The sequence below is a fragment of the Lontra canadensis genome, unplaced genomic scaffold (assembly GCF_010015895.1).
Source record: "Lontra canadensis isolate GAN:19392208 unplaced genomic scaffold, GSC_riverotter_1.0 scaffold8, whole genome shotgun sequence".
Taxonomy (NCBI): Eukaryota; Metazoa; Chordata; class Mammalia; order Carnivora; family Mustelidae; genus Lontra; species Lontra canadensis.
Window position 1 is genome coordinate 21,840,675 of NW_022631002.1, and position 22,722 is coordinate 21,863,396.

A 22,722-nucleotide genomic window follows, 5' to 3' on the forward strand; every position below is an offset into this window, starting at 1 on the left:
ATATTTGTATATAAAATCTAACCCACTAATTTCACACTTAGGTATACACCTATCAGAAATTAACACTTATGATCACATTGTGTACTTGTATGATACTATTTTAAGAATGTTATTCATAATAACCAAAAATTTGGGAAAACAATATAATAGATAAATATATGTTGTAGTATATTTATAAAATAGAATCCACATAGTTATGAAAAAGGATGGAATACTATTACATACGACATCAGAGATGACTCTCTCAGACATAATATTGAGGCAAGAAGCTATACATATAATTTCATTTATATGGACTCAAACTTCTATATTTAAAATGATTCTATGGTGACAGTAATAACATTTTAGGGGCTGATTGAGTAGAGATAAGAAGTCTGTTAGAATGATGGAAATATTTTAAATCTTGTTCTGGGTGGTGGTTACATCAGTACAGACTTATGTAAATATTTATGAACCTGTACACTTAAGGTTTGTGCAATTTACTATAAGTAATACCTAATTAAAAAATAGTCCACCATCTTGTAAGAGAGATTAATTTATTCATCTGAGCATTAAGAAATACTGTAAACAATGCTAATCACTAGACATAAGTGCAAAAGAGATAACTGATGTTTTCATGGAGAAATTTATGAAGGTTGGAAAATATTACAGTTAAGGACAGACAATTCAATACTGAAATGTTATATTTCTACATGGGATGCTGAACTCACCTCCACTTTCCATTTAAAATACAAGTGCACATTTACGGAGTATATCATAAGTACCAGGCATCATATTTGGAATTTAGAGAACAGAAGTAGACAATAATGATGTAGTCTCTTACTTCAGGCAACTCCCAGTTCACTTACACTTGATCCCCCTGTCAGGACATCCACTTTGTATCTCCACTGATTGAAGAATGATGGTGCTGATCTTATCTATTTTTAAGTAGCTGTAGAAACAAATACATATTGCCAACTCAATATTTGCTGTCAATTTTATTATGTTATCAATATCTCTTTTCTTTTCCCTGAGCATATATGCCATCAGTATTGAATGTTTAAGGGAAAAATAAACCTTGAAAGCCAAAGATAAATCCATAGAACTAAAAATGGCTTGATGAGCAAGTCCAGAAGAATAATACCAAATCTTTAATAAGCATTTCTTTGTTCTGAGTTGAAAAATCATTTATGCTTCAAACCCCGCAGATTGTTTTTCAGAGTCCAACAATCTGCGGGGTTTGAAGCTGCGGGGGGTGGGAGGTTGGGGGAACCAGGTGGTGGGTATTAGAGAGGGCACGGATTGCATGGAGCACTGGGTGTGGTGCAAAAACAAGGAATACTGTTATGCTGAAAATAAAAAAAAATCATTTATGCTGCTTAAGAACATATATATAAATTAATGGAACCAAATCATAATTGAAATCCAAGAAGCACTTCAGTAAAAATTTGATAGCTTTACATTTTTCTCTAAAGTGTGAATTTCAATTTTGCATTTATAGTGATTATTAGTCTCTCTCTCTGAGAAGAGATCTTTCCAAATAGTTTTAACATGCCTTTAAAAGATCTAGGTAATAGGAAAGAAACTCTTTAAGTTCTTCGCCATACTGTACTACCAGCCACAGACACCTAGAATACCCTCTGAGCTGTCAAGAATTGCCAAATGATAAAAGGGAAAATGATGAAAAGGAATGGAACGTTGGAGCTGACCGCCTAAAAGCCAAAATTTCTCCTGGGATTTCTTTATACAAAAGAGAGGTTTCAGTACTTCCCAGAGAACACCGGATCACATTAACTTATTCAAATATGAGGTCAGATCTCAGTGTTTAGATTTAAAGCTGTCCTGTATGTGCCTTGATAAGGGGGAAAAAAATGACAAATCACACCTTTGAATAAATTCATTTTAATCCCTTTCTTCCTTTTGATGTAATAAAAATAGTCTTGTCATGTAGCTACGATTGCATTTAATGGTTGTCATTTACAGAAATGGAAAAATGATGTCTGAGTATAATGCCTTCAAATATGGCTAATAGCATTTTTACATATGGAGAAAAATACTTTTATTTTACATGAATAAGACCATTGCTTCATGATGATGATTATTGAAAATTCAGCAGCTTCTCTTATTATAGGCTAATGATAAGAACGGCTCCATCTCTTCTCTGTCATTTATGTTAAAAAATGGTAATCCAAGCAAATCTATATTCCTAATGTTTGCTGTAACCCCATTAGTTCTCAGACAAATTCTTATCAAAAGTCTTGCCTAATTATTACCACTTTACCTGATTTTAATCTCATATTTTAAATAATAAAGATGTCTCAATCTGTTATATTTTAAGATGACCTAGTAAATGCTGTTTTTTCCCCCCGTTAAGCATTTCTTAAGCACATAACTTGTCACTTCTATACTAATTTGCTGTAACACTCGTTGATAAGTGGACATTAATTAATGCTAAATTACAATGGAATTTTTATGGAATTACAGGTGACATCTGCATCAGCACCAAATGAGTTCATCATGATTAAACTTATTACCATTTCTAATTAACCTTGAGTGCCCCTGGATGTTAACTGCACACAAGGCAAGTGTATATGTAGCTTGCAGCTCCTACTGAAAACAAACCCGGCACATCACACAGCCATTATGAGTTTAAGAAAGAATGGCTCAGACCACATTTGTACTCATTGTGTATGCAAAGGATCAGAAAATGAAAATATCAAAAATAGTCTGAAGATTTTGAAAAACAAAATTGTTGCTCTCAAAACAAAAGTCAGAAAGAAGCCTGCCACAAATTGAGTTCACCTTGAGTATCATGGACAGGCATATGGAAAAGGTTTATTTTTATTCCCTATAATCAAATTAAAACCTGTTTCTTACTTACCACTTTTCCCACTCCTGATAGCAAAGTTTTCTCTGATGAATGTTGCTAAACTACAATATAAGCCTTATACTTAGAATCTGTTTGTGGTCCTCTGTGACCTGAAGGGAGCCAGGAACCAAGAATAGAACTGATCTGATGTCCATTACTATCTCAGACTGGGCTTCTGGAGTGATGTATCCTAATTCCAGTGTGTAGCAGGAAGTGAAGAAGGTGATCACAAACAGTTCCTGATTCTGGAAGCACCTTTTCCTAACCTTGAAAATATGCTGTTCGGGGGTGTCTAGGTGGCTTAGTCGGTTAAGTATCTGCCTTGAGCTCAGGTCCCAGCCCCATGTCAGGCTCCCCGCTCAGTTGGAGACCTGCTTCTCCCTCTCTCTGCCAGCTGCTCCCCCTGCTTGTGTGTACACTTTCTTCTCAGTCAAATAAATAAATAAAATCTCTAAAAAAGATAAAGAGAAAAGAAAATATGCTGCTCAGAATGTTCATGGCAGGGAACATAACTGACTGACTATCCCAGCTACTATCTCACTGGATCCACTAGTGCATTTGCTCCCAAACCCAGCTAATGACTGAGGGCAAGATTATGCCAACAAAATGTGGGACTCCCCCAAAGGGCAAGTTCTACCTGAAAACTCCACAGTGTTTCAGTGGAAACTTTGATGAGAAAAATTTTTTAAGATTTATTTATTTTTTTAAATATTTATTTATTTGACAGACAGAGATCACAAGTAGGCAGAGAGGCAGGCAGAGAGAGAGAGAGGGAAGCAGGCTCCCCGCTGAGCAGAGAGCCCGATGCGGGGCTCGATCCCAGGACCCCCAGGATCATGACCTGAGCCGAAGGCAGAGGCTTTAACCCACTGAGCCACCCAGGCACCTCTCTTTATTTATTTGAGAAAGTGAGCATGCACGGGGTTTGGGGAATGGGCAGAGGGAGAGGGAGAGAGAATGTCAAGCAGACTCCCCACCAAGTGCAGAGCCTGTCGCAGGGCTCAATCCCAGGACCTCCAGATCGTGACCTGAGCTGAAACCAAGAGTCAGAGGCCGAACCAAATGAGCCACCCAGGCATCCCGTGATGGAAAAAATTTTTAAAGATTTTATTATTTATTTATTTGAGGGAGAGAGAGAGAGAGAGAGAGAGAGCAAATGCATATCCGCACAAGCAGGGGAGGGCCAGAGGGAGAAGGAGAAGCAGATTCCCCACCCAACAGGGAGCCTGACGTGGGGCTCTATCCCAGTCTGCTAGGATCGGGACCTGAGCCAAAGGCAGACATTTAACCAACGAGCCACCCAGGTGTCCCCTGATGGAAGTTTTGACAGTATTGCAGTTCAGTATTTTTTCTGCATCATCCTCCTTCCTCTCCCTTCTCTTTCAAAGGGGTTGAAACTTCATCCAATTTTGAAGTCTCCCTCTGCTTTTTCCAGCATATATATTCTCACCTTGGTAACGGTTTCTCGGGGTACCCAAGCAAATCCACATAGTCATTAGTAAACAGAACCCAGAAAATGTTTTAAATTCTGATAATTAAGTAAAACAAGGACTGTTTCTAGAGTAAATAGCTCTGGAACAAGTGAAAATATGGTGGAAAAGAAGGCAAACGTGCCTCAAAATATACTTACTGGTCTCAAAGAAAATACAACCAGGAGTGCCTGGAGTGGCATAGTTGGTTAAGCATCCAACTCTCAGTGTCAGCTCAGGTCACAATCTCACCGTCCTGTGATCCAGCCCCACATCAGATTCCCCACTCAGTACAGAGTCTACTTGAGAGTCTCTCTCCCTCTGCCACCCCCACTTACGCTCACTCTCATAAATAGATAAATAAATAAATATATAAATAGGTAAATAGATAAGTAACTAGCTAAATAAATAAATGGCTAGGCAAGTAACAATTTGCTCTTACTGGCAACTATTAAAATACTCACACTATATTGCTCAGCATAACATGGGACTAGCTAATATCAAAAACCAAGTCTTGGTAAGTTGTCAACTCAGTTTAGGAGCAAATATTTGACTTTCTTCATCGTATCAGAGTTCTTTCCATGTGCCAATGAAAAGACAGGATATTTTGCGTATTTCTCCTATGTACCCAGTATTATTAAAACTCAGTTACTCTATAAATTGAGTGATACTGATATTTAGAAGAATGGACATTTTTATTAAAAATTTAAAACACTTACCTCAAATAGTATTGGATAAAAATGGTTTTATTCCTTATATTTGCATATTGTGATTCTCAACAGCTCATAGGGAAGAATAAGTGCTACCTAGCAGGCTCCATTTTCTTGGGAGGGATACGTTTTCTTGAGGGATATGTTAAAATCACATCTTCAAATCAGGGGACCCTATCCTCTACTTTTTTTTTTTTTTTTTCAGACTCTTCTGTGGAATCCTCATTTTTTATGTGCACTGGATGGTAGAAATCGTTGTTTCATGAAAGTGGCCAGGATCCAATTTTGAGATGTCTCTGATCACTCTCTCTGATCATATTTTAGGATACTCACACTCAGATCTAACACACTCGGTGTGCAGATTCTCAACATTTTTTGACACATTACCCTTTTAAATATAGATTTTATTTAGATATCTAATGCCCTCTGCTCTGCTTTCCTGAAATAATATTTACATATAATGTATCCTACCACGCTAGTTAGCAAAGAAGGAATTGGAATGCCCTAAATGTAAGGGATAATATTTTATAATGTTTTTAATATAGAAATTACTGAGCATGACTATACTAAAACAGAATAAAGTAGGTGAATGCTTACTTCTAAACACAGAAATACTATGAATGCTTCAGTTACAAAACCCAACTGATACAGTTGTGTTACATTGGTGACTGTAATACGACAAGCAGCATTGCTATAAAAAATGGTTGATTTTCAAAAATATTGAATAACTCTTGCCGAACTTCAAAACCAAAAAAGCAAACATTTCCTTGATATATAAATAGTAGTAGTCTTCCTCCAGAATTTCATGCATATTAAATTCATGTTAAAATACATTGTTTATATATAAAACAGATTGCATTCTAGAGCCAAATGATTATAAAATACATAGCTATACATCATGTATAAATATATTAAGATCAGGGGGATACTCACAAAGTGTTTTGAACTCGGAAAAATTATTTTTGGAGGAGAGAGCTGCCCCACAATTTAAATGAGAGTGGAGAGCCACAGCCATGTGTTGACAAATGTCTTCATGTATTTCTAAACAATGATTTCAGAACATGATCCTTGTCCTGTTGAGAATTATTAACCTGGATTGTATTTAGCTTGAGTTTCAAAAGCTTGAGTCAAAGTCCCAGTCTTCTTTGAGAAAACATGAGGCTTATGAATTGGATACATATCCAGATAGATGGATGACCTATCCTTGTTTGATTATTTATATCACTTTAAAATAAAACAAAATTATAAGGTCTCTAAAGGAAACCAACACAGAGATACACAGACCTTATAGTTCTCCAGCTAGCCAAATGTTATTTACACACAGTTCCATCAACTCAGCTTTTGACATCTCATCACTCCTCCACCTCCATCCTTCACTTCTTTTTTCTTCACTTCCTGTTACTTCATTGTTCTCCCCCGAGTAGGAGACTAGAAACATCCTACCTGGTTTTCTACAAAAATCATATTCTGGCTGAATCTCTAAATAGGTATTGCAAAAAAAACCAATGGTATGTTAGAACACTATAGCTATTGCAAAAATACAAATGAAACTTTCATCTGAAATGCTTCCTGTAGAGCATGACCAATGAGCCCTTTCTCTTGGACATTGTCTTTCCTCTCATAATCGTTTATGTACAGACTTATTTTTATGTCAGTCCTCTGATTGGACTATCATCAATTTCACACCACAGGGTCATGAGGGCACAAGAAACCTTCAGTCACAGTCTCATTTTGTAATAGAGTCTGTACCTTTTCAGACTGCTGAAATAGGATAAAAGGATTTGCTTTTCATCATAGGACAAATTAAATTTTAATTGCCTGTTAAAACACAAATGTCAAAAGCAAATCTTAAAGGCAGTGTTGCAGTCCTCTCGTATATCATGTTTTAGTCCCATTTGCATGCAAATTAATTCTTTTCTTCATTTTTAAATATGTATTTTCACAGAATATATTAGAGATTTATTTCAAAACATTATATAGTGACACAATCTTGTGTGTATGTGTGTCAATGCAGCAAAAACTAATAATCAACTTTTTATTTAAAAAAAATTCCTTTCATATATGTATTGAGTTTAACAGCAGATAATTATCTCAGATAAACTTTTTTTTTAACTGAAGAGTGTGTAAAATTATGCATGATATATTAATCAGATTTCATAATCATTTTGGTCTGCAGTTATTGCCCTGTTTTTACAATACATTAGTATGTTTCTGATATACCTTACCTCCCTTGCAGTTTCTATTTATTGTTCTTATTTTGGAAATGACAGTAAAGTTTTGTTGGGGACCATTTTGTTCTGTTAGGTCCTGTTTGGAAGGACAGGAGAATAAAAAGTAAAGGATATATACTTACACACTAACAGTGCTAATATGAACATAATTATTTAGTTTCATTCAATTATCATTCAAATATGGCATGTAATTGTGAAACTTATGGAACTATGAAAGTGGAAATTTATAATGATGCAGGATTAATTTCATTAATTTAATGCATAAAGCACATATTACACAGAGACAGACGTCAAATTAAAAACTCTCAGACTCTAATTAGCTTTAGAAATCTCTTATGTCTAATTGATATGGCTGTCATAATCAATTTAAATAGTGATTTCAACCTGACTATGATGCAGAAAAATACCTCATTCATTACCAATTTTTAAAGGGAACTAATGTAAGACATGGACATATGTATATCTCTATATGTCTAGAGAGCAATATTTATCAAATATAAATAGATATAGATACCTCTTATTCAATATATCCAATGGGTCACATAAGAAACATAGTTCCAAAAACTTGATTTCTATGAGTAAATTATCATTGTATATTAAAAAGTTCTATGATTAACCCAACTTTTTAAAATTCATAGAATATTCAGAACATTTATTTATTTTAATCACTACTTCTGAATCCCTTCTACCAAAATTATGCAAGTGAAATATTTGACTGATTAGAGAGTTTTTCATAAAAGTCTAGCTTTACCAGATATGTTAGCAAAAAGGATAGATGATGGATTGATAGTAAAATGTTAGTAAAAAGATTAAGAGACTGACAAAGTAGAGATATAAATCTAGCTGTAAGCAGTAATAATGAAGAATAATTAGTTATGAAAAGAAATACAGTGTTAGTTTTAATTTTAAAAGATTGAAACACTCATTCAATCAGAGGATCACCTGAATATCTCAGTGTTTGTACAAATGCCCTTTGGCTGCAGAGTGACTACCTTTCAATGAGTGTGTTTATCCTCAACTACAAAGTGGCCTCAAACTGGGTGAATTTTGATTAAAAGTACTTTTTTTGATAAAAGTACTTTTAATGTGACCACATTACATCTATATTAGACACTAAGTAAAAGTATCCATCCGGATTCAAAAAGGCCATTAAATAAAAGGAATGGACAATAGACAACTTATCGCCTTCCTAATAAACAGACTTGGAAAATTAAATGTTACAATCTAACCATATAGCTTTCTTAGACTATGGCTGTATACCATGGGGGAAACAGAGATCTTTATTATTTTTATATTTTTTAAAATATATATATTTCAATTATGTTATGTCAGTCACCATACAGTACTTCTTTAGTTTTTGATGTAGTGTTCCATCATTCATTGTTTGTATATAACACCAAGTTCTCATTGCAATATGTGCCCTCCTTAATACCGATCACTGGGCTAACCCATCCCCCCAACCTCCTCCCCTCTGAAACCTTCAGTTTGTTTCCCAGAGTCTATAGTCTGTCATGATTCATCTCCCCCTCTGATTTCTGCCCCCCTTCATTTTTCCCTTCCTTCTCCTAATGTTCTCCATGCTATTCTTTATGTTCAACATATAAGTGAAACCATATTATAATTATCTTCCTCTGCTTGACTTATTTCACTTAGTTTAATCCCTTCCAGTTCCATCCATGTTGATGCACATGATGGCTATTCATTCTTTCTGACGGCTGAGTAATATTCCATTGTAAATATGGACCACATCTTCCTTATCCATTCGTCTGTTGAAGAGCATCTCAGCTCCTTCCACATTTTGGCTATTGTGGACATTGCTGCTATGAACATTGAAGTGCATGTGCCCCTTCTTTTAACGACATCTGTATTTTTGGGGTAAATACCCAGTAGTGCAATTGCTGGGTCATAGGGTAGCTCTATTTTTAACTTTCTGAGGAACTGCCATACTGTTTTCCAAAGTGGCTGTACCTACCTGCATTTCCACCAACAGTGTAAGAGGGTTCCCATTTCTCCACATCCTCTAGAACATTTGTTGTTTCCTGCCTTATTAATTTTTGCCATTCTAACTTGGTGTAAGGTGGTATCTCAGTATGGTTTTGATTTGAATTTCCTTGATGGCTAAAGATGTTGAACATTTTTTCATGTGTCTTTTAGCCATTTGTATGTCTTCTTTGGAGAAGTGTCTTTTCATGTCTTCTGCCCATTTTTTTACTTGTTTGTTTTTTGGGTGTGAGTTTGAGAAGTTCTTTATAGATCTTGGATACCAGCCATTTGTCTGTAGTGTCATTTGCAAATATCTTCTCCCATTCTGTGGGTTGCCTTTTTGTTTTATTTACTGGTTTCCTTTGCCATGCAGAAGCTTTTTATCTTAATGAAGTCCTGAAAGTTCATTTTCGCTTTTGTTTCCCTTGCCTTTGGAGACACATCTCAAAAAGAAGTGTCTGTAGTCAATGTTGAAGATGTTACTGCCTAGAAACAGAGATCTTTAAATGGAAGACAGTGCCTTATGATTCAGAAACTTGGCAAAAACATAGATTAAGCATTTTTTGAATATGATGAAAATACATAAGAATTTGCCCGCATTTCATTGCTTCCTTGGGGATGCCAGTGTCAGACCTGAGTCGTTGAGAAAAGAGTGGGAAGGATCCGTATCAATTTAATTGAGGCTTTATGTTTCCCTCTAGTGTCAGTCTTCAGCCAATTTATGGAGGTACACTCCACATGCCCCACCTCCTTACTGCATAAACCCACGGTCTTCATTCTGCTCTTTTCTAATTGGTTCAGAGGTGTGTGTGCTGTATCACTGAACACCCCAGCCACACCCTAAACCACATTTTGTCATAAAGGTTTTGGAGAAGCACAACTCATTCCTTGTTATTTTAAAATAAATTTTCTTAATTAAATGACATCAGTTTTCCACGAATTTCTTGTAGTGCTTTTTTAGTTTTATTTATATGTTTGTTTCCCATCATTATTTTCTCCTCGAAGGAATATATTTTTTATGTAAACTCATATGAACCAAACTCCACAGGGTAATTCTGAGCTTTCAAAGCAGGTGTGGGGGACTCTTCACTACAGGTGTGTAGGAGCCTAAAAACTGGCCTCCCAAAGATATATTAACGTTCTAATGCGTGGAACCTGTGAATATTACCAGATATGGAAAAGAGTGAATATTACTTTATGTGGAAAACATGTGATTAAGAATCTTGAGAAGTAACACTTACCCTGGATTATCTGGGTGGTACCTCTGTGCAATCACACATATCCTTGTAAGAGAGAGACAAAGGGAGTTTTCACGCAATCACACAAAGATGGTGTGAAGATGGAGGTAGAGATTGGAATGACAAGGCCACAAGCTAGGGAACGCCTGCAGCCACCAGAAGGTCAAAGATGCAAGGAGCTAACTCTTCTGAGCTCTGGAGGAAATGCTGTCCTGGGACACCCTGATTTCATACGTCTTTCCTCTGTAACAGTGAGATAATAATTTTGTTCTTTTGTTTTAAACCACTGAGTATGTGGTAATTTTGGGGTGGAGGCAGCCATAAGAAATTAATACAATGTGATAAAATATGGGCTTCTAGGTCAGCTTTACTCCTTCACAGCATGTAACTTTAAGTATTTCTTCCTGTCTTAGTTTCTACAGCCAAAAAATCAGTGTAAAGTAGTTCCCATCTCATGAAGTAGTTGAAAAGGTTTCAAAAAACAAAGTACCACTTTAAGGATGATAAGCATAGTGACTAGCAATACAATCAGGATGATCACTAAATATCGTTACTTTTATTATGGAACTGAAACAATAATAATGAAAACCCCTTACAGTTTTTGGGTTTTTTTTGGTTTTTTTTTTTTAACTCCAGCAATGCTCTAGCAGAGTAAAACACTGACTCAAACATAACCTTTTACAGACTTTTATTTAGGTGTTCAAACTAGCCACTGCATGAGATAATTTGCTCTACTCAGTGTTTTCATTGTCAGTTGACAGAAATGTCTGTGTTGGTATTTCTCTCAAAAGGTCTCCTAAGCTGAAGAAAGACAAAGCCTAAAAGACATAAAGGAGAGTTTTCTTATAAGATCTCTAACTTTAGGAGGAGAACTCATTTCAAGGAAAAGTACTATGTGACATATTTCATGCTATGTCCTGTCAAACTATTGAAAATAATATGATTACCATTACGGAAGATACTACATTAATTGCATTAAAGAACACAAACCTCTCATCTATGCCTCTATGCATCTGATTCTGATGTGTACATACACACACCCTTGTTCTCCCTCTCCCAGGCCTTGAACACTGGACCCATTAAGACAGGTAAATGTGCACCTTGGAAAGAAGACTGTAGGTGTCCCTTTTACGGAACCATAGATATGAAATAGCTTCCCAGTGGAATTGCATTCTGTTTATACTAAAAAAAAAAAAAAAGATAGCTCTTGAAAATTTCAAGACAATAGACATGGATCTTAAAGATCCAAGTAAAATTGTGACTTTTCTATTGAGGTTTGGCTCACAAATACCATTTCCAATCACTCTTTCCCTTGCCTGCATTCACTATGGAAGCCAGAAAAGCTAAATATTCACTATGGCCCAGTGATATGATTCTACAAACACTGATATCAGTTTCCTGCACTGATATTGCTTCTTCCTGTCCCTGCTTTCTGATCCAAATCTGAATGTGATTCTGGGATTGTGCAGCCATGTTGTAAATAGTTAAGTTGAAAACATGAGGCAACAAACACAAAATATGAAATACAAAAATATTTCAGCATTATAATATTACATCATGAACTGCTGTACCATCAACCTCAGCCGACTGGAATATTCAATATTCAATAAAATATTCAATATTTTTTCAATAAAAATATTATAAAAGAAAAAAATATTAAATAAAAGTTTTATTATTATTTCCTGTGAATGCATTCTCAGCTGATATGTCCTAGGAAGAAGGGACCTGAGGAAGTGTCCACCATTTACCAAGAGTCTGTTGAAAGCACATGCAAATACCAACAGCTTGCTTCCAACCTCAAGGATCTCATAGTTAAGGTGAGGTAAAAGCATGCCTATGTGGAAATAGTAAAGTGTGATGATTTCTCTATCGGTAGCATCTAAAAGGCACAATAGCAGTGTACAGGAATGAGGAGCTGAACCATGAAAGAATTCAAAGTTCTCACATATAAGCAGCATTCAAGCTATGTTAAAGAATGGCCCCAGAAGTATAAGTAGGGATCAGCTGCTCCTGATAGAGGAAACTACAATCACAAGAATGCCATGTTCTGATAATTATATGAAGTTCTGTATTGCTTAAGTGTGGAGCTCTTCGTAGGGCAGAAGAGGTTCCAACAGTTAAACTGGATAGTCTGGCAAGTGCCAAACCAAGAAAGAGTATGAACAATATGCTAAATTGTTAAGAATTGATCCCATTGAAAATTTCAAAGTATGAAGTGAAATGCTTATGTTTTATTGTTTTAAATAAAAGTGTCAAGAACTCAGTTACCATTATACTACAGAGGTTTAGATAAGTCAAGCTTCAACAGAGTTTCAGTGGAGTGTCCCAATATTACTAATTATAATGAATATTCAAATTTTAATTTCCTGGGTTCATATCCTATCTCTCTCATTTGTGAGCTTTGTGACAAAGTAAATAACCTCTTTTTGCTTTAGCTATTCGTGTGTGCTGTTAGAGTAATAGTTACATTGCATGCAATTGTCATGAGGATTACATGAATCTATATTGGTTAAAATTTATGACAGTATTTGACAATAAAAAACTGCATTATATTGGGGTGCCTGGGTGGCTCAGTGGGTTAAAGCCTCTGCCTTCGGCTCAGGTCATGATCCCAGGGTCCTGGGATTGAGCCCCTCATCGGGCTCTCTGCTCGGCAGGGAGCCTGCTTCCAACTCTCTCTCTCTGCCTGCCTCTCTGCCTACTTGTGATCTCTTCCTCTCAAATAAATAAATAAAATCTTTAAAAAAAATTTTTTTTTAAAGTACATTATATAAGCTTGAGAAACAAGTAGGAAATCAAGTATGCAAATGAATCATCATTATAAAGAATAAGAGTCAAAACTAGTTCATGTTTCTTGATAGACAGCCCTCTGTTTCTCAACTTAATTCTTTAGTAATTAAATCTTTTATTAAAGAAGAAAATTTCATTTTTAAAAATCAGCTATTTCTGTTTTGAAAATTACTAATCATTCTAGTGCACAACAGAAAATGGTTTTAAAAATTCTCAATTTTCGGGGTGCCTGCATGGCTCAGTGGGTTAAAGCCTCTGCCTTCAGCTCGGGTCATGATCCCAGGGTCCTGCGATTGAGCCCCGCATTGGGCTCTCTGCTCAGTGGGGAGCCTGCTTCCCCCTCTCTCTCTGCCTGCCTCTCTGCCTACTTGTGATCTCTCTCTGTCAAATAAATAAATAAAATCTTAAAAAAAATTCTCAATTTTCTAGTATAGGAAATCATTATGTCATTATTCTGTGAATTTTGAAGCAATGTTACAAGTTTTTAGCATGTCACAAAGCTGGGCACACACACATACACACACAGACACATACACGCACACACACACACACACACACACACACGCTCACTGAAGAAGCCAAAAGCAGAAAATTGTTTTCATGATTTTTTTCATATTCAGATGAAACTTCTCATTTTATTTTCTAGAAAGTCTATAGTAACCAAGGAAATTAATGTTAAGAAAAAGAAACAAAAGGAATAAAATAATATGTATATGTGTATGTGCTTGTGTGTCCTTTTAGTCCTGACCTTTGACCCAAGCTACAAAAATTTTTCCTATGTTCTTTTTGAAGGATTAGCAATTGCATGCAAATTTTCATTTTCAAAGTGGCCTTCCAATGGTGAATTTGATAATTGTATGAAAATGAAGAGTTTTAATAAGCTGTGGCAACATAATAAACTGTCATACAGGACTAATTATCACTTAAGGACTTACAATAGCTGTCATCTTTTCATACTGAGAATACAAACCCTAAACAACCGTACAAAAAGGAAAAACAATTTCTGCAGAAGCATGCAAAAGAGCTGTTTTCTGCCTTGCTAAGAGTAATAAAAGAAATAAATGTGAATAGTCATTCATCGTGTAAATGAATGGGAACATTTGTTAGATTTATATTTTATGGAAACAAAAGACACTGAAAAATCTCTTTATTAAAACTTAAAGTATTTTTTTCCCTTTTCTTATTTTTAAAAAAATTCTTAACATTCTTAAGTGTGTTAAGTTGACCCTTGAACAATATGGGGTCAGGGGCACTGACCTTGTGCACAGTCAAAAATCCATGTATAACTTTTGACTTTCCAAAAACTTAACTACTAATTGCCTACTCTTACTGGAAGCTTTACTGATAGACAGTTGATTAACATGTATTTCCTATTATATGTATTATAGTCTGTATTTTTATAATATAATAAAACAGAGGAAAGAATGTAAAGAAATTAATAAGGAAAATACATCTGAGGTACTGTACTGTATTTATTGAAAAAAATCCATGTATAAATGGATCTGTGCAGTTCAAACCCGTGTTGTTCAAGGGTCAGCTGTACTTTGTAGAATATCTTCCCCGTCATTTAGGTTCCCTTGGAAACATCATGATTCCTGTTACTTTTCCAAAATTTATTTCTTATAACACCAGTAGCTTCTGTTTATAAGATAATCTGTCATTAAGAAATGTCAGACTGTTTGTAAATGTGTAATAAGATTATATAATTATAAGACACAGAGAAGTGACAACTTAAACCTATCAGCCAACAATAGTAGAAGACTATTCCTGAATATCTAGGCTTTACCAGAAAAGTTAAAAGTAAAAATTTTTCTCATCTCACATACTCTCAAATTAAACATATACTCCTTTCAGACTTCAGAGATTTGTATCTGTGAAAATTCCCCATGAGTTGGCCAGCCCAGTTCCTGGGTCACAGTCCCACTCTATGTTATATTCTTTCTTTGAGATGCCTAGAAGCTAGAATACTGCTTGGAATTGTAAGACCATTAGCTCCACAGAAACACACACAGACACACAAAAAATCAGAAAATATAAATATCAAACATATCTAGTGGACAAAGAAAACTGATAAACTTGTTTCCAAAGAGATGAGATGGTCTGTCTGGACATTAACAGGTGAAGAGGGTCTGTCCCACCACTTTGCTGGATAACAAGAGGACAGAGAAAGATTGTTGCCGATAGGGCTGGCAAATATATTGGAGACTGAAAGATGCTACACATACAATCAAACAACAATTTTCTCAACATAGTCATTCTCTTCTAAACCCCCTCTCCCAACATTATTGGATACTGAAGGCTTGAATTGAAAAGCAGAAAGAGTTCATACATTCATGTCTATTTTCAGAGTGGTTGGCATCCGAGTTTCTATTAAGACTTAACTGGAAAGATGAAGTTAGGTCTAACTTCCTAGCTCAAAGCACAAACACTGATAAAATAAAAGGGAGTAGTCCTGGGAGCAACAGTGCTGGACTTTAGGAGTTGGGCTTATTAGAGACTAGCTCAATCTTACTAAAACTGTACAACTGAACACTTGGAGATACATGGATATTCTCCTTCTCATTTCAGCCTCCAAACATAGAAAACAGATGGTGGGGAAAGAAAGAATTTCAACTGAGAATTTTATACCCCAAAAAATATCTTCTAAATGTCGAAGTGAAATGAAGATATTTTCAGTTAAAAAAAAAAAATCAGGTGTAGCCATAATACCATAAATGCAATAGGTACATTTAGAAATAATGAAACAGAGCTGAGATCAGTGTCAAAAATCATTTCACATCTAAATAGAGTTTTTGGAATTCATCTTTAAAGAGAAGTGGTCAAGAGTCATGACTGCCAGAGACACGTGACTTTCTTGAGTTGAAAGGATTAAATAAAATAATATAAGTAAATCACATGGCACGGGATATAATACATAGTAACTCATAGATAATTTGTAATTATACTTTTAGCTATTTTTTTTCTTCAGTCTTTTTTCCCCCTCTTTTTTCCCTACCCTTAATTCTGCCCTCCCAGCCATGTTCATCTATCCTCTCTTCATTCTCTCATCTCTCTCTACCATTTTCCCTCTTCATCTCCTCCTTGGTTACCACCTCATCTTTTCTTTCTCTCTTCTCCCTTTATCATTTATGTTTACATTGAAGATGATTTTTGGTCTAGATAATATCTGTCTCCTTTTCTCTAATCTAGTCAGTATTTGGAGAGTAGGATTAGAAAACATGAAATATCATATGTCTTCCAGTTTAGTTAGACTTCCTTTATGCTTATTTATTTATTTTTTTAGTTAGACTTCCTTCAAAAGAATAATCTGCTTGCATGGGAAATTTCTCAGATCACTAGACAGATGATATTAAATTTGTATAACTGAAATATAAGCATTTGTAGAATAATTTCCCTAAATGAATCTATAAACTGATTTTTATCAAAATTACACAAGCAACTTATTGAAATATATTTTCTCAAAGTCCCTCTCAGACTTCTGGGAGTAGAAACTGGTATATTATTATTTTCTTCTCTCCTCAGCAGGTTCTGTCCGATACATGGTGGTATTTGGCACACGCATTACATAAGCAAAGATTCTAGTAGCAGAGAGAGTGTCCTAAGTGACTGGTTTATTTATTAGGAACCTTGAAATATTAGAAGGAAACTGAAAAATGTTAAGGAAACTAGATAAAAATTTTAATAACCCAAATTTTAGGTAAAATTTGAAGTTATATGATTGTTACTGAACATAAGAAATTTCTGAAGACAGTTTCTTAATGACTTCCAATGTGTGTTATGCCAGCATTAATTATGTAGTTTTGATAATTTACTGTAGTTATGTAATTATGTTACATTATAATACTAAAGGAAGAAACTTAGTAAAGAGTATATGGGGAAATTTGTAAAATTTTCATAATTTTTCCTCTAACTTCCAATTATTTACATTAAAAATACATACATACATACATAAATATGTCACTATGAGACATACATTTGAGATATACATTGCAATATGACATGTACTGAAGTAGGTCTAAAAAAGATATCTAAGCTTTTTTTTTTAAGTAAAAGATTTGTTAGGTATACTGGAAATCTTTGGTGATACCATTCACCACAAAGGACCTACAAGTTAAAGAGATGAAAGAATTGGAAGTTTGAACCATCTTTGTATTGAGTGCAGCCTGAGAGAGAAGGGTAAAAGCATAAGAATTAAGATCTCCAACATTACAGTCAGAATTGACTTAACATTCTGACTTTTTTAGTTCTTATTTATGTGTTCTGGGGCAAATATCTTTGTTGTTGTTTTGCCTAAGTATCTCTTTTTTTATTCAGATATAATTGGCCTAAAACATTGTATTAGTCTCAGAATTCTACGACATGACTCAGTAGTGAAGTGATTATCACAATAAATCTAACTAACATTCATCACTGTACATAGTTACATTTGTGTGTGTATATGATAACTTTTAAGATTTGCTCTCTTAAGAACTTTCAATTATACAATAGAATATTATTAACTATAGTCACCGTACTCTACATTACATCCCCATGACTTATTTTGTAGCCGGAAGATTTTATTTCTTAACCTCCTTTCACCAATCCCCCTGCCCCCACCAACTCTGGCAACTACCAAACTGTTCTCTATGTCTATGAATTCAGTCTCTGTTTTTCTTCTTTTTAGATTTCACATATAAATGAGATCATCAATATTTATCTTTTTCTGTCCGACTTACTTCACTTAGCATAATGTCCTCAAGTTTCCTCCATGTTGTCAAAATGACCAGATATTCTTTGTTATGGTTGGATATTATCTCATACATACATATATACCACATTCTCTTTACCATTCATCCACTGTTGAACATAGAGAGGTTGCCCCCATATCCAGGCTGTTGTGTAGTGAACCTGGTGATGCAGATATTGTTTTGAATTAGTATTTTCATTTTCTTCAGATAAATACCCAGAAATGGAATCGCTGGATCATATGGTTGTTCTTTTTTTTTTTTTTTCAATTTTTGAGAAAATTCCATTCTATTTCCCATAGTGGCTACACCCATTTACAACCCCACCAACTTTGTACAAGGGTTCATTTTTTTTCTCCACATCCTCTCCAATACTTGCTGTTTCTTGTCCTCTTAGTAATAGACATTCTAACAGGTGTGTGTTATCTCAGTGTGGTTTTGATTTGCATTTTCCTGAAGATTAGTGATGTTTAGCACCTTTTCATGTACCTGTTGGCCATGTCTTTTTTGGAAAAAAAAAAAATGTTTATTCAGATCCTCTGCTCATTTTTTAATGGGATTTCTTGCTTATTTGGTTTTTTGTTTTGTTTCGTTTTACCATTAAGTTGCATGAGTTCTTTACATATTTTGGTAGTAACCCCTTATCAGATATATGAATTGCAAATATTTTCTCCCATTCAGATGTTTTCCGTTTCATTTTGTTGATTGTGTCTTTTCCTGTGCAGAATCTTTTCAGTTTCATGTTATCCCACTTTTAAAATATTGCTTCCGTGGCTTTTATTTTTGGTGTCAACTCCAAAAAATCATCACCAAGACAAATGTCAAATAGTTTACCCTCTAGGTTTTCTTCTATGTATTATATGATTTCAGGCTTAAATTCAAATCTTTGACCCATTTTGAGTTAACTGTGATTTTTGAGTTCACTGTGATTTGGGAAATCCTCTAGGATTTTAATGGTTTTCTGTCTCACATTTAGGACTTTAATCCATTTTGAATTTTTTTGTGTGTATGGTAAGAAGATGGTCAAGTTTCATTTTTCTGCATTGGCAGAATACCAATGCCACAAACGCTCACCATTTTTTGAAAAGCCTGTCCTTTCCCCTTTGTATATTCTTGGCACCTCTGTCATAATTTTTTAACCATGTACATGTGAATTTATTTCTGAGCTCTCTGTTCCATTCCATTGGTTTGTCTGTTTTTAATGTAAGTAACATAAAGCTTTGCTTTTTATAGCTTTGTGATATGGCTTGAAATCAGAAAATGTAATGCCTTGGGTTTTTCCTTTATCTCAAGATTGCTGTGGCTATGTGGGGTCTTTGTGGTTCTATGAATTTTAGGATTGTTTGTTTTTCTATTTCTGTGAAAAATGGCATTGGAACTTGGATAGTGGTTGCATTGAATCTGTACATTGCTTTAGATAGTATAGACAACAATAAAATTCCTCCAATCCATGAACATGGAACATCTTTTCATTCATTTGTCTTCAGTTTGTTTCATCTATATTTTAGAGTTTTCATTATACAGATATTTCACTTCGTTAGTTAAATTTATCCCTAGGTGTTTTATTCCTTTTGATGCTATTATGAATGGAATTGTTTTCTTAATTTCTATTTTGGATAGTTCACTTTTCCTGAGTAGAGACAGAACAGATTGTTGGATCTTGATTTTGTATCCTATAACTCTCTTTGATGCATTTATCAATTCTAACAGGTTTTTGGTGGAATCTTTAGGTTTTCTATATATAAGATCCTGTTGTCTGAAAACCGACAAATTTAATTCTTGTCCAATTTGGAAGCTTTTTATTTCTTTTTCTTGTCTAATTTATCTGACTAGGAAGTTCAGTACTACGGTGAACAAAAGTGGCAAGACTAGGCATTCTTGTGTTTGTTTGTTTGTTCCTGATCTTAGAGGAAAAGCTTTAGGTTTTAACTATTGAAATGATTCTTTATAATGTTATTTTGTTGCATTCCTTCTCTACTGAATTTATTGGGAGTTTTTAATCATGATAGGATGTTGAAGTTTGTCAAATGCTCTTTCTTCAAATATCAAAATGGTAATATGACTTTTATTCTTCATTTTGTGAATGTGGTACATCACAATGATTAAAATGCATAATTTGAATTGTTCTTGCATCCCAGGAATAAATCCTACTCAGTCATTTTATATAATCTTTTTACTATGTTGTTGAGTTCTGTTTGCCAAAATTTTGTTGAAGTTATTTGCATCTAGGTTCATCAGAGATATTAGACCATAGTTTGCTTTGACTCTAATGTCCTTATTTGCCTTTGTTACCAGGGTAATGGTGGTCTTTTGAAGTGAGTTTGAGATATTTTCTCCTCTTCAGTTTTTGAGAACTTTGAGAATCATTGGTATTCTTTTCTAAATGTTTGATAGAATTCATCAGTGAAACACCTTGTATTTTCTTTTTTGGGAAATGTTTGATTATTGATTCAATCTCCTTTTTCTTCTTCTTCTTCTTCTTCTTCTTCTTCTTCTTCTTCTTCTTCTTCTTCTTCTTCTTCTTTTTTCTTCTTCTTCTTTTTAGATTTTATTTATTTATTTGACAAAGAGACAGAGACAATGAGAGACAGAACACAAGCACACGGAGTGGGAGATGGAGAAGCAGGCTTCCCGCAGAGAAGGGACCCATGCCTGGGGCTCAATCCCAGGACCCTGGGATCATGACCTGAGCTGAAGGCAGACACTTAATGAATGAGCCACCCAGAGGCCCCAATTCAGTCTCCTTTGTTATTGGTCTGTTAAGATTTTCTATTTCTTCATGATTAAGTCTTGGTAGATTTCATGTTTCTAGAAATTTATCCATTTCTTTTAATTACCTAATTTGCAGGCATATAATTGTTCTTACTAGTCTCTTATGATCCTCTCTATTTCTGTAATATCAGTTGTAATTTTACCTCTTTCATTTCTGATTTTACTTACTTTAGGTTTCTTTTTTTTTTTTTTTTTAATCAGAGTCTAGCTAACTGCTGATTTCATTTAAATTTTGTGGGGTTTTTTTTGTTTGTTTGTTTTCTGAATACAGCTGTCATTTCTTCAGTTTAAGTACACAATTTTTTGATGCCTTTTTGGTGCTAAATGCTAAGAATGGTAATAGTCAAAACTTTTTTCCCAAGTCTAACTACTTCAATGAGAAGCTTAGTAGTAAGCTTATTATTCAGCCCTGATCTTACTTAGATACAAAAAACTGAGGAGGTGAGGTGTTTTCTTTTCTTTTCTTTAATTTGTTTCATCATTTTCAAAGTGACAGATGACATGAGGCTTGAATAAGAGAATATAGTAGCTAACACAATCAGATTCCAAAATGCTAGTCTTATATGCCTCAAATAAGAAGCTAAAATTAAGGAAGACAACCAGACTTGTCATGAATTTAGGTCTAGAGTGCAATGTGAAAATCACAAGGTAAAATTTGATGAATATTTTTGACTTAGTATTATGCATTAAAATTGATCATCCAAACATATATTAAAATGTTACTGGATACAAAAACTCAGTTTTTGTATAGAGTTCTGAGACAGAATTATCTGGTCCTAAATTTAATACTAAATTTAATAAAAACTACTAGAGTCTATAAATGAATGGTCTAGCCCACTGAACACTTAAATGACTTCAGTATTTTGAGGAAAAAAAATTGGCATGAATTTGTTTTCTTTATAGGAGAAATTCATCAATGTGAAATAGATAAGAAATAGGTGAAATATCTAAGTATACAAATATGTAAGGATTCCATAGACATTTTCATACAATTTCCCAAACAGTAATACACACGTACATATGCATGCATACCTGCACACACACACATGTTCCATTTCTCTTTCATATTAAAAGAGAGATTTTTTGGGGTAGAGAATTTTAGTTATAGTCTTAGTTGCTATAAAATTTCAACCAAACAGAATGCAGTCATAAAGTTGTATGCCATAGGTATGCAACATATATCAAAATTCCTGGGATCCTCTCTGGTGGCTTTCTGACTGCAATGAGTTTGACAGACTGCATTGTTACAGTTGTCATGATATACACCAGAAATACTCTGTGTGAGATCATTGGGGGTCATGGCATTTGTTATCTTCAAAAGAGGCAAGAAAAAAGAAATCTCACGTTTGGAAAATTGTCAAAGAAGGGTAGCATTGAGAGTAATACTTAGGGGACTATAAGACTTTTGGAGAATTTTGAGGACAGTTTGGAAAATGTAATTCGGAAGCAACAGGAACAGATGAATATATTTACTTTTAACTATAATTTTATACAAAAATGTTTGTTTTAGATGGTACTTTTATGTTGACAGAGAGACATGAAAATTTCACATATTCATGAGAATGAAGAATTAGATAATGCTTTGGATGGACTTTTCTATAAAGACCAGTCTAGGCTGAATTGATAAGAATACATTGTTTCTTTTGCCTTAGAGAAGCAATAATAAGGTGAAATAAGAAAGTTCCCAATTCCAAGTGATATCCTAAATATTGTATTTGAAGGCAAGGGATGAGTATCGTTTTTCCATCTCAAGTTCTCCTTCACAGAGCTGCCCAAGTTAGCTCCTAACATGACCAAATGCGATTGCATTACTCTTCTTTGGCTCCCAGCTGTCAGTGAGATTAAGTCTAACATTCTATGAGTAGCCATCTGGCTTTTCTCAGTGTGATCTAACTTGCCTCCACAGGTCCCTCCTTGGCTTCCTTCCTCCCCATCTCCATTAAAACTTATGATCATG